Source organism: Oncorhynchus clarkii, unplaced genomic scaffold (assembly GCF_045791955.1).
Source record: "Oncorhynchus clarkii lewisi isolate Uvic-CL-2024 unplaced genomic scaffold, UVic_Ocla_1.0 unplaced_contig_7093_pilon_pilon, whole genome shotgun sequence".
NCBI lineage: Eukaryota > Metazoa > Chordata > Actinopteri > Salmoniformes > Salmonidae > Oncorhynchus > Oncorhynchus clarkii.
Window position 1 is genome coordinate 53,737 of NW_027258569.1, and position 12,893 is coordinate 66,629.

The 12,893-nt window shown below is 47.9% G+C and overlaps 1 long non-coding RNA gene across 1 annotated transcript in view; it reads left to right on the forward strand.

Annotated features, from left to right (window-relative positions):
- The window catches only part of LOC139397359 (uncharacterized), a 56,578-nt gene extending 47,994 nt beyond the window's left edge, over positions 1–8,584 (forward strand). The window contains exons 2-3 of the long non-coding RNA XR_011630900.1: positions 5,657–5,762; positions 8,487–8,584. This is a non-coding gene — a long non-coding RNA (uncharacterized lncRNA). The remainder of the gene's footprint in view (positions 1–5,656; positions 5,763–8,486) is intronic.
- The last annotated feature ends 4,309 nt before the right edge of the window (positions 8,585–12,893 follow it).

A 12,893-nucleotide genomic window follows, 5' to 3' on the forward strand; every position in this document is an offset into this window, starting at 1 on the left:
GGTAATTCGTGTCATGTCTGACTACTGCTTTACTGCTTGTCCATTTGCTAGCTAACGTTAGCTTTATTATAGCTATGAAGCATTGTGTTTACTGTTAATGTTTTGAGATATATATTTATTTGAGTGTACTGTGTATATGATACGTTATATACACAGTCTTAACAAGCTCTTTGGCAGCAAACTATGCTTTTTTTTTTAGCTATAGTATTTATAGCTGGCCAGCACTCTGCCTTTCACTATTTCACCTTTCACTATTCCCCTCTCTCTTTCCTTAGCTGGCCAGCACACTGCCTTTCACTATTCCTCTCTCTCTCTTTCCTTAGCTGGCCAGCACACTGCCTTTCACTATTCCCCTCTCTCTTTCCTTAGCTGGCCAGCACACTGCCTTTCACTATTCCCCTCTCTCTTTCCTTAGCTGGCCAGATCACTGCCTTTCACTATTCCCCTCTCCCTTTCCTTAGCTGGCCAGCACCCTGCCTTTCACTATTCCCCTCTCTCTTTCCTTAGCTGGCCAGATCACTCACTGCCTTTCACTATTCCCCTCTCTCTTTCCTTAGCTGGCCAGCACACTGCCTTTCACTATTCCCCTCTCTTTCCTTAGCTGGCCAGCACACTGCCTTTCACTATTCCCCTCTCTCTTTCCTCCTTTTGATCTGTTTCTCATCCTCGCTCATGTACTTCCCTGTTCCCTGACTTTGCTGTTGTCGCCTAGCCCCTGTGTTATCCTAGCTCCTAGCCCCTGTGTTATCCTAGCTCCTAGCCCCTGTGTTATCCTAGCTCCTAGCCCCTGTGTTATCCTAGCTCCTAGCCCCTGTGTTATCCTAGCTCCTATCCCCTGTGTTATCCTGGCTCCTGTGTTATCCTATCCGCTGTGTTATCCTAGCTCCTAGCCCCTGTGTTATCCTAGCTCCTAGCCCCTGTGTTATCCTAGCTCCTATCCCCTGTGTTATCCTAGCTCCTAGCCCCTGTGTTATCCTAGCTCCTAGCCCCTGTGTATCCTAGCTCCTAGCCCCTGTGTTATCCTAGCTCCTAGCCCCTGTGTTATCCTAGCTCCTAGCCCCTGTGTTATCCTAGCTCCTAGCCCCTGTGTTATCCTAGCCCCTATCCCCTGTGTTATCCTATCCCCTGTGTTATCCTAGCTCCTGTGTTATCCTATCCGCTGTGTTATCCTAGCTCCTAGCCCCTGTGTTATCCTAGCTCCTATCCCCTGTGTTATCCTAGCTCCTAGCCCCTGTGTTATCCTATCCCCTGTGTTATCCTAGCTCCTATTCCCTGTGTTATCCTAGCTCCTATCCCCTGTGTTATCCTAGCTCCTATCCCCTGTGTTATCCTAGCTCCTAGCCCCTGTGTTATCCTAGCTCCTATCCCCTGTGTTATCCTAGCTCCTATCCCCTGTGTTATCCTATCCCCTGTGTTATCCTAGCTCCTGTGTTATCCTAGCTCCTAGCCCCTGTGTTATCCTAGCTCCTAGCTCCTGTGTTATCCTAGCTCCTAGCCCCTGTGTTATCCTAGCTCCTAGCCCCTGTGTTATCCTAGCTCCTAGTTCCTGTGTTATCCTAGCTCCTAGCTCCTGTGTTATCCTAGCTCCTAGCCCCTGTGTTATCCTAGCCCCTGTGCTATCCTAGCTCCTAGCCCCTGTGTTATCCTAGCTCCTGTCCCCTGTGTTATCCTATCCCCTGTGTTATCCTAGCTCCTATCCCCTGTGTTATCCTAGCTCCTATCCCCTGTGTTATCCTAGCTCCCATCCCCTGTGTTATCCTAGCCTCTATCTCGTGTTATCCTAGCTCATATCCCTTGTTATCCTAGCCCCTGTGTTATCCTAGCTCCTGTCCCCTGTGTTATCCTAGCTCCTATCCCCTGTGTTATCCTAGCTCCTATCCCCTGTGTTATCCTAGCTCCTATCCCCTGTGTTATCCTAGCTCTTAGCCCCTGTGTTATCCTAGCTCTTAGCCCCTGTGTTATCCTAGCTCCTGTCCCCTGTGTTATCCTAGCTCCTATCCCCTGTGTTATCCTAGCTCCTATCCCCTGTGTTATTCTAGCCCCTGTGTTATCCTAGCTCCTATCCCCTGTGTTATTCTAGCCCCTGTGTTATCTTAGCTCCTATCCCCTGTGTATCCTAGATCCTAGCCCCGGTGTTATCCTAGCTCCTATCCCCTGTGTTATCCTAGCTCCTAGCCCCTGTGTTATCCTAGTCCCTGTGTATCCTAGCCCCTGTGTATCCTAGCTCCTAGCCCCTGTGTTATCCTATCTCTCGCACCCCTCCAGAGTGGCTATCTCCCAGTGGAGAGTGGAGATTAGAGTGTGGAGAGAGAGATGGCCGCCTCCCGGGTGCTCCACTCTACGGCAACCTGAAATGTCTCTAATCAATTCAGCATTGTGACATTCTTACGTTATCTCTCTCGCCGTGGTTCTCTCTCTCTCTCTTTCTCTGGTTCTCTCTCTCTCTCTCTCTCTCTCTCTCTCTCTCTCTCTCTCTCTCTCTCTCTCTCTCTCTCTCTGGTTCTCTCTTTCTCACTCTCTCGCTCTCTCTGGTTCTCTCTTTCTCACTCTCTCTCTCTCTCTGGTTCTCTCTTTCTCTCTCTTCCTCCGTCTCTGTGGTTCTCTTATCTTCCTTTCTCTTCCTCTTTCTCCCTCCTGTCTGTTAATGCTTATCTCCACAATGTGGCTGTAATCTTCTCTGTGAGTGTGTGTTGATGTGCTCCGTGTGCAACAGAGTAGCCCAATCTCAGCTCTGGAACGAGGTAGCCATTTCCCCCACTTCACTCACAAGGGCAGACAGTTTTATTCACTGACTGCTGAGTGTGCGTTTCTGCATCGGTGTGTTTGTGTGCTAACAGCGTCTAGCAAAGCACTTGATAGTTGACTTGTTTTACAGGCTAAAAATGAGCTTTAGTACATGTACACTTCAGAAAACATTGATCATCTCCTGAAAAACACTTCTTCATTTATACGCCAGCTGTAGATGAAAAGGTCTTTAAAAGCCGGTCGTGCTGGGTATCTGTCTGAAGTTAAACGTTTCCCCTGAAACGTTAGATGAGAGGTTGACGGGGATTCGTGAAGAACCGTGACATCATTGCATAGCAGCGCACATCTCTTCAAGTGTGTGTGTGTGTGTCTCTCAGTGGTTAGGAATGCGTTTGAAAAATGCTTGCTGATGTGGATTTTCCCTGTGATCAGATCAAATCAGCACTGTGTGAGGTAGTGGGACTGATGCAGACAGGCGGTTAGCTGGGGCTTTAGTTTCTTCACATGCTGAACCACAGCTGGCGACACACACTCAGAGAGAGGTGAGACATAGGTGGGTTAGAAGGTTTTTGGGGGACTGCATTTAATCTCTAGCCCCCCCCCCCCCCCCACCACCACCACTCACTGGACCCCTATGATCACTCGGCTATGCATGCCTCTCCCTAATATCAATATGACTCGTCCATTACTGTCCTGGTTGGTGATTACTGTCTTATTTCACTGTAGAGCCTCTAGCCCTGCTCAATAACATACCATTTAGTTCCACCTCCCACATATGAGGTGACATCACCTGGTTAAAACTAGAGGTCGACCGATTATGATTTCTCAACGCCGATACCGATTAATCGGCCAATTTAAAAATAATAATAATAATTTTAAAAAAATGTAAACTGTGTTTGTAATAATGACAATTACAACAATACTGAATTAACACTTATTTTAACTTAATATAATACATCAATACAATCAATTTAGCCTCACGAAAGTGCTGTTTGAATGAATGTTTACCTTGTTTATCTTAGCCAGGTCGCAGTTGTAAATGAGAACTTGTTCTCAACTTGCCTACCTGGTTAATTAAAGGTGAAATAAAAATAAATAAAAAAATTACTCAACAGACTTGAAATGTCTTCACACTGACCTCACGCACCGTCATGCACGGACCTCACGCTCCGTCACGCACGGACCTCACGCTCCGTCACGCACGGACCTCACGCTCCGTCACGCACGGACCTCACGCTCCGTCACGCACGGACCTCACGCTCCTTCACACATTGAGCTCCCTCTACCCCCCCTCTACCCTTCTCCCTCCCTCTACCCCCCCTCTACCCTTCTGCCTCCCTCTACCTCCCCTCTACCCTTCTGTCTCCTTCCCTTCTGCCTGTCCCTCCCCTTCTGTCTCCCTCCCTCCCCTTCTGTCTACCTCCCCTTCTGCCTCCCTCCCCTTCTGCCTCCCTCCCTACCCTTCTCCCTCCCTTCCTACCCTTCTCCCTCCCTCTCTCTCTACCCTTCTCCCTCCCTCTCTTTCTACCCTTCTCCCTCCCTCTCTCTCTACCCTTCTCCCTCCCTCTCTTTCTACCCTTCTCCCTCCCTCTCTTTCTACCCTTCTCCCTCCCTCTCTCTCTACCCTTCTCCCTCCCTCTCTCTCTACCCTTCTCCCTCCCTCTCTCTCTACCCTTCTCCCTCCCTCTCTCTCTACCCTTCTCCCTCCCTCTCTCTCTACCCTTCTCCCTCCCTCTCTCTCTACCCTTCTCCCTCCCTCTCTTTCTACCCTTCTCCCTCCCTCTCAATGGTTTGTTCTGTGGGCTAGCCCAGTTTATAAATATGGCTGTGATATCTGGCTTCTCCCAAAGGACTGTGTGTGAGTGTGTTTGTATTTGTGTGTGTAGCAGCATCGCTCCTAGCTGTGGTCTCTTTAATGTTCTTTTAAAACCTCTCGACGGTCAGTTGGGCTCGTGTGAAGGCACAATAAATGTTTAATGTTGGGGAATGAAAACAGTGTTGTGCCCTTTTCGTCCTTCTCCCTGGCCTGGCCAGGCTTGTACTCCCTTTATTCAAGCCTCCGGAAGCTCTCTCTGTGACTCAGTGCTGCTGCTCAGTGGCGATCTAGTGGTACTGCAGTCGAGGGTGGGAGCTGTAGTACCACAGATGACCAGTGGGTGGCATGTCACTAAGGATTTGCCCCATGTAGGGTTTTCTAGATTGTTGTTTTGGCACTCTGATTGGTTGAATTATTACGTTAGGTTTGAGATAGCAAGTAGAAGTTTATTTGAAGAGGAATATAGCTCAGTAACTTTGCCAGTCCTTTCCCCCGACTTCTACACATGGAGGCTTCTAATATCTGATCTGTGGACTTCATTAAAGCAGCTAAATGCTCTCCAGTCCCTTTTTAATTGAGCTGGTTTCACTGTGGGCTTTTTGGCAGCAGCGGGCTGAGCGACTAGGGCAGGATAACAAGCAGAAAGCAGTGGCAGCACGGCTCGGTGAGCTTTATCCCAAATGGCACCCTATTCCCTATACAGTGCACTACTTTAGACTAGGGACCATGGGGGCTCTGGTCAAAAGTAGTGCACTATGTAGGGTATAGGGTGATATTTTCTATGCCTGTCTGCCAACACATCAATGCGTGACGCTGTTAACAAACAACTGTCTGTTTTTTTTATTGGAGCCTGTTTTTTCTAAATTTGTTCTCTCTCTCTCTCTCTCTCTCTCTCTCTCTCTTTCTGTCTTTCTTTTTCTCTCTCCCTCTGTCTTTCTTTCTCTCTCTCCCTCTCTCTCTTTCTTTCTCTCTCCCTCTCTCTCTTTCTTTCTCTCTCGCCCTCTTTCTTTCTCTCTTTCTCTCTCACTCTCGCTCTCGGTCTCTCTCTCTCTCGCTCTCTCTCTCTCTCTCTCTCTCTCTCTCTGTCTCTCACAGAGTAAACGAGACCATCTGTTACTCAGTGTTAAATGGTATTATCGTCAGTCAGAGGTCCCTGACTCAGTCTACCAACACCTGGTGCAGGATCGCAACAATGAGAACGGTGAGTGTGAGAGACTCGTACAAACACACACACCAGGGTTTCCGTTCGGGAAAATGTGGTGCCAGACATTTGACAAATTTACCCATTTGGGTGCGTAACCCGATTTAAGGAGTCCACCCACGGTGCTCAGGGGAGTCCACCCACGGTGCTCAGGGGGGTCCACCCACGGTGCTCAGGGGGGTCCACCCACGGTGCTCAGAATGACAGAAATCTTTATATTAACAGAACATGCAAGTGGAGGATGCGACGCCACGTGTCCTTCTTACCGAATTCAGATCCACACTTTGAAGACGTTAGAATAGCTGCCCCTGTTCCTCAGCCAATAAGAAGAGTAACAAACCGCTACATCACTAGTCTATGCATATGAGGCAAGTCGGTTTCAATTTGGGGAAGCGCCTGTTCGCTTTTCAGTCATGCTAGATAGACTACTCCAGATATTTCCCTCCATGCATCAACCACTGTTTGAGGAGCACGCAGCCTCTCGCAAAAAAGTGCTTTCCTCTCCATCTTAAATAAGCATGCCCCATTCAAAAAATGTTGAACCAGGAACAGATATAGCCCTTGGTTCACCCCAGACTTGACTGCCCTTGACCAACACAAAACATCCTGTGGCGTTCTGCATTAGCATCGAACAGTCCCCGCGATACGCAACTTTTCAGGGAAGTCAGGAACCAATATACACAGTCAGTTAGGAAATTAAATGCTAGCTTTTTCAAACAGAAAATTTGCATCCTGTAGCACAAACACAAAAAAGTTCTGGGACACTGTAAAGTCCATGGAGAATAAGAGCAGCACCTCCCAGCTGCCCACTGCACTGAGGCTAGGAAACACTGTCACCACCGATAAATCCACTATAATTTAGAATTTCAATGGCCATGCTTTCCACCTGGCTACCCCGGCCAACAGCTCTGCACCCCTTGCAGCAACTTGCCCAAATCCCCCCCGCCACCCAAATCCAGACAGCTGATGTTCTGAAAGAGCTGCAAAATCTGGACCCCTACAAATCAGCCGGGCTAGACAATCTGAACCCTCTCTTTCTATAATTATCTGCCGAAATTGTTGCAACCCCTATTACTAGCCTGTTCAACCTCTCTTTAGTATCGTCTGAGATTCCCCAAAGATTGGAAATCTGCCACGGTCATCCCCCTCTTCAAAGGGGGTGACACTCTAGATCCAAACTGCTATATACTACCCACCACTGCGGCCTGTATGCTCTCGTTGGCTGGCCCTCGCTACATATTCGTCACCAAACCCTCTGGCTCCAGGTCATCTACAAGTCTCTGCTAGGTAAAGCCCCGCCTTATCTCAGCTCACTGGTCACCATAGCAGCACCCACCTGTAGCACGCGCTCCAGCAGGAAAATATCCCTCTCTAACTTTAAGCATCAGCTGTTAGAGCAGCTTACCAATCACTGTACCTGTACTCAGCCCATCTGTAAATAGCACACCCAACTACCTCATCCCCATATTGTTATTTATTTATAGTTGCTATTTTGCATCCCAGTATCTCTACTTGTACATCAATATCTGCACATCTATCACTCCAGTGTTAATGCTAAATTGTAATTATTTTGCCTCTAGGACCTATTTATTGCCTTTACCTCCCTGCTCTTCTACATTTGCACACACTGTAAATCGATTTTTCTATTGTGTTATTGACTGTATGTTTGTTTATAACTCTGTGTTGTTGTTTTTGTCGCACTGCTTTGCTTTATCTTGGCCAGGTCGCAGTTGTAAATGGAAACGGAAACCCTGACACACACACACACCAAAATACACACTCTTGCATCATGTCTGCACACACACACACACACAATACACTATACAGTTGACTGTAACGGACATGATATGTAGTTATTGGCTGTGATTGACATGTCAAACAGAACACTGGTCTGAACCAGTCATTCGCTGTGTTGCCAAGGTAACAGCACTCCTTCAGACCAGCCGATTACAGGCCAGCGGGACGCGCGCACACATACACACACACACTGTACCGAACCAGTCGTATTAGCTCTGTTTCCTTGGTAACACACACCTTGTAGGCCAGACAGTGAATGTCTGGACCATCAAGTGCAAATAACCTGCACTGTAATGGGCCCTTGAACACAAACTACCCAGCCATCAGCACAAGTGGCCCGTCACACACACACACACACACACCCTGTCTGCTCCACCTTTTATTCTGTCTGACTACCTGAATACTGACTACCTGATTACTTGCAGCAATTCTCATCCACCCAAACATGTTGAAATAGTGTTCACTCTGTCTGCTACAGCCAAAACATGACCCTGACTCTATCCTCTCTCCCTGTCCCTGTTCTCCTTTCTCCTGCTCCTCCTCCTCTCTCATCCTCCTCCTGCTCCTTGTTCTTGTCCTCCTCCTCTTTCATCCTCCTCCTCATCTCTCATCCTCCTCCTCCTCTCTCATCCTCTCTCATCCTCTCTCCCTGTCGCTGATCTCCTTTCTCCTGCTCCTCCTCCTCTCTCTTTCTCCTGCTCCTCCTCCTCTCTCTTTCTCCTGCTCCTCCTCCTCTCTCTTTCTCCTGCTCCTCCTCCTCTCTCATCCTCCTGCTCCATGTCCTCCTCTCTTCCTTTTCTCTCTCCTCTCTCTCCTCGTCCTCTCTCCTCTCTCCTGCTCCTCCTCTCTCCTCTCTCCTGCTCCTCATCCCCCTCTTCTCTCCTCTTCTCCTTTACCTCCTCTGACTGTTTTCTCTTCCCTCCTCAGATTCTGGCCGGGAGCTGGTCATCACAGACCCAGTGGTCAGGGGCAGAGAACTCTTCATCTCCGACTATGTGGACACATACCATGCTGCTGCCCTCAGGTGAGACAACACACACACTCAGGGAGAGACCAACTCTAAACAAGTTCAAGGAAAGTACTGAAGTTCATGACCTTGCTACTTGCAGCCTTTGTGGAATGGTACTGTATCAGTTTAGTTCCTTTAGGGGGACAGTCGACTACAGAGATGAAAGAAAGGTTTATAATCCTAGAACAGACACTGTGACCTATATAATTCAGAGCTCTAACCTAGAACCCGCAGCTCTAACCTAGAACCTGCAGCTCAAACCTAGAACCCACAGCTCTAACCTAGAACCCGCAGCTCTAACCGAGAACCCGCAGCGCTAACCGAGAACCCGCAGCGCTAACCGAGAACCCGCAGCTCTAACCGAGAACCCGCAGCTCTAACCTAGAATCCACAGCTCTAACCTAGAATCCACAGCTCTAACCTAGAACCCACAGCTCTAACCTAGAACCCACAGCTCTAACCTAGAACCCACAGCTCTAACCTAGAACCAACAGCTCTAACCTAGAACCCACAGCTCTAACCTAGAACCCGCAGCGCTAACCGAGAACCAACAGCGCTAACCGAGAACCCGCAGCTCTAACCTAGAACCCGCAGCTCTAACCTAGAACCCACAGCTCTAACCTAGAACCAACAGCTCTAACCTAGAACCCACAGCTCTAACCTAGAACCCACAGCTCTAACCTAGAACCCGCAGCTCTAACCGAGAACCCGCAGCACTAACCTAGAACCCGCAGCTCTAACCTAGAACCAGTAGCTCTAACCGAGAACCCGCAGCGCTAACCAAGAACCCTCAGCGCTAACCGAGAACCCGCAGCGCTAACCTAGAACCCACAACTCTAACCTTTGACCCCACATAGCACCTAACAACATTAAGCTGATAGTCATCAGGCTCTAACCTATGACCCCAAACAGCACCTAGCAACATTAAGCTGATAGTCATCAGGCTCTAACCTATGACCCCAAACAGCACCTAGCAACATTAAGCTGATAGTCATCAGTCTCTAACCTTTGACCCCACACAGCACCTAGCAACATTAAGCTGATAGTCATCAGTCTCTAACCTATGACCCCAAACAGCACCTAGCAACATTAAGCTGATAGTCATCAGTCTCTAACCTATGACCCCACACAGCACCTAGCAACACTAAGCTGATAGTCATCAGTCTCTAACCTATGACCCCACACAGCACCTAGCAACACTAAGCTGATAGCCATCAGTCTCTAACCTATGACCCCAAACAGCACCTAGCAACATTAAGCTGATAGTCATCAGTCTCTAACCTATGACCCCACACAGCACCTAGCAACACTAAGCTGATAGCCATCTCTAACTCTGCTTGCTCAACACCGGGAAAGGAGGACTAGGCAGGGTGATTGTCTCCGTCTAAAACCAGATAGTCTTTCTCCCTGCTCATGTGATTCTCTGTCTAAAACCAGATAGTCTTTCTCCCTGCTCATGTGATTCTCTCCCCCTCCGTCCCTCTGTTCCTCATCCCCGCACGCATACACACACATGCACAAAGACAGACACACACGCACAGACGCAAACCATCTGTGAAAGTGTGGCAGCTCTCTCTCTGAGCCACGTCTCAGAGAAACCAGTGATTTCAGGCTAAATTAGCAGCCAGTTCTTCGGAACACACACACACACACAGTAACACACACACACAGGAACACACACACACACACACACACACAGAAACACACACACCGAAACACACACACACACACAGAAACACACACACACACAGAAACACACACACACACAGAAACACACACACACAGGAACACACACACACAGAGCAGCTCTTTGATATGACTTATTATAGGAGCTTTTGATGTACGCAGACAGGGAATTCCAGCGTGATGCTGTAATGTAATGCTGCCTGCTTTACACACACACACACACACACACACACACACACACACACACACTGACCTCTGTGATGTCTGTTATTGTGATGATGGGCCCAGACACACAGCTAGACAGACACACACCCACACACTGGGGGATGTAATGTGATGTTGTCTCAAGGTGTGTGTGTGTGTGTGTGTGTGTCTCTCTATCTCTGTCTCCGTGTGTCATCTCTTGGCGGGTGTGCAGGATGGATGAAGGAGCGAGGGATGATGACTTCAGCTGGTGCTTGTGTGCTCCGTAGTCTCAACTTCATCCATCATAACAAACTTAAACTGGCACCTCCGTGCTCATGTGACTCTCTCTCTCTCACTCACACACACACACACACACACACACCTACATTTAATACCTGCTGCCTCGCATTTCATTAGTCTACGCCAGCTGTTGAATACATCACCTCTACTAGAGAGGCTGCAGTTCTGGCAGAAATCACCTAGCAACCACAGCAGGCGCCATGTTGGAGGAGTCAGTGTGTCGTAACATTGTTTTCCCCGTGTCGTCCAATCGGCCGGCTGCGTTCTGCTACCACCGGAAACCTCCCGGCACAGGGCTCATAGTTTTTCTCTAAGGACCCAGGAAATGGAGGCAGTGTGGGAGAAACTAGTCAAGTAAGTAAATGTGTTGTGAAAATGATAAACTATGTAGTGTTAGCTAGCATGCTATAGTAACGTAACGTTAGTGTGCAGGCTAACGCAAATGTGCTTTTAACGTAATGTTAGCTAGCTAGCTAACTTGACATACTGCGAATTAAATATCACCAGCTAGCTAACTTCATATTGGTTAGGTAAATATATTGATGTATGTATCATTTGTAAATTAAAAACACAATCTCTAAATGCATTTGTAGATAGGTAGCTAGCTAGCTAGCAGCCATGGAGGAGGGTGAAATGATTAGCATCTCCGGGTGTCAGAGTAGGCAGCTCTCGGTAGGGCTGGTACCTTTACAATTCTCCAGTTCCAGTCCCCTAGCGAGGGAAAACTACGAGAATAGAGAGCGATAACGATGTAATATTCAGTGCTGTCTAATTTGAGTATGACTTAGCCTGTTTTTTAAAAAATTGTTGTTGTTTTCTGTCCTCAGATACTTGAGAGCTCTGAAACCTTGTCTGCAGACGAATGTCCCAAGAGGACAAGGAAACATCGTTGTATACCATGGGTTATATGTGTACCTATGTTGTAAACAACAACAACAAATACAGTTTAAAAGTCACACACACACACTGTCTAAACCTATTACAATTGGAGCACGCCAACCCATCAAACCTGATTAGTTGATAGTCAAGTGGGCTGTTACTGGGGTGGAATAGAAGTCTGTTCCCCCAGTAGATATATTACTGGGCTGGATTACTGGGGTGGAATAGAAGTCTGTTCCCCTGGGCTGGAATAGAAGTCCCCCAGTAGATCTATTACTGAGCTGGATTAGAAGTCTGTTCCTCCAGTAGATCTGTTACTGGGCTGGAATAGAAGTCTGCTCCTCCAGTAGATCTGTTACTGGGCTGGAATAGAAGTCTGCTCCTCCAGTAGATCTGTTACTGGGCTGGAATAGAAGTCTGTTCCTCCAGTAGATCTGTTACTGGGCTGGAATAGAAGTCTGCTCCTCCAGTAGATCTATTACTGGGCTGGAATAGAAGTCTGTTCCTCCAGTAGATCTGTTACTGGGCTGGAATAGAAGTCTGTTCCTCCAGTAGATCTGTTACTGGGCTGGAATAGAAGTCTGCTCCTCCAGTAGATCTGTTACTGGGCTGGAATAGAAGTCTGTTCCTCCAGTAGATCTGTTACTGGGCTGGAATAGAAGTCTGCTCCTCCAGTAGATCTGTTACTGGGCTGGAATAGAAGTCTGTTCCTCCAGTAGATCTATTACTGGGCTGGAATAGAAGTCTGCTCCTCCAGTAGATCTGTTACTGGGCTGGAATAGAAGTCTGTTCCCCCAGTAGATCTGTTACTGGGCTGGAATAGAAGTCTGCTCCTCCAGTAGATCTGTTACTGGGCTGGAATAGAAGTCTGTTCCTCCAGTAGATCTGTTACTGGGCTGGAATAGAAGTCTGTTCCCCCAGTAGATCTGTTACTGGGCTGGAATAGAAGTCTGTTCCCCCAGTAGATCTGTTACTGGGCTGGAATAGAAGTCTGCTCCCCCAGTAGATATATTACTGGGCTGGAATAGAAGTCTGTTCCCCAGTAGATATATTACTGGGCTGGAATAGAAGTCTGTTCCCCACAGTCCTATTATAAAGAGAAGGGGAGGATCTGTCTCTGTGCCTGTGTTGATTAATCACAGACCACAGTCCTGTTATAAAGAGAAGGGGAGGATCTGTCTCTGATGTGTCTGTGTTGATTAATCACAGACCACAGTCCTGTTAAAAGAGAAGGGGAGGATCTGTCTCTGTGTCTGTGTTGATTAATCACAGAC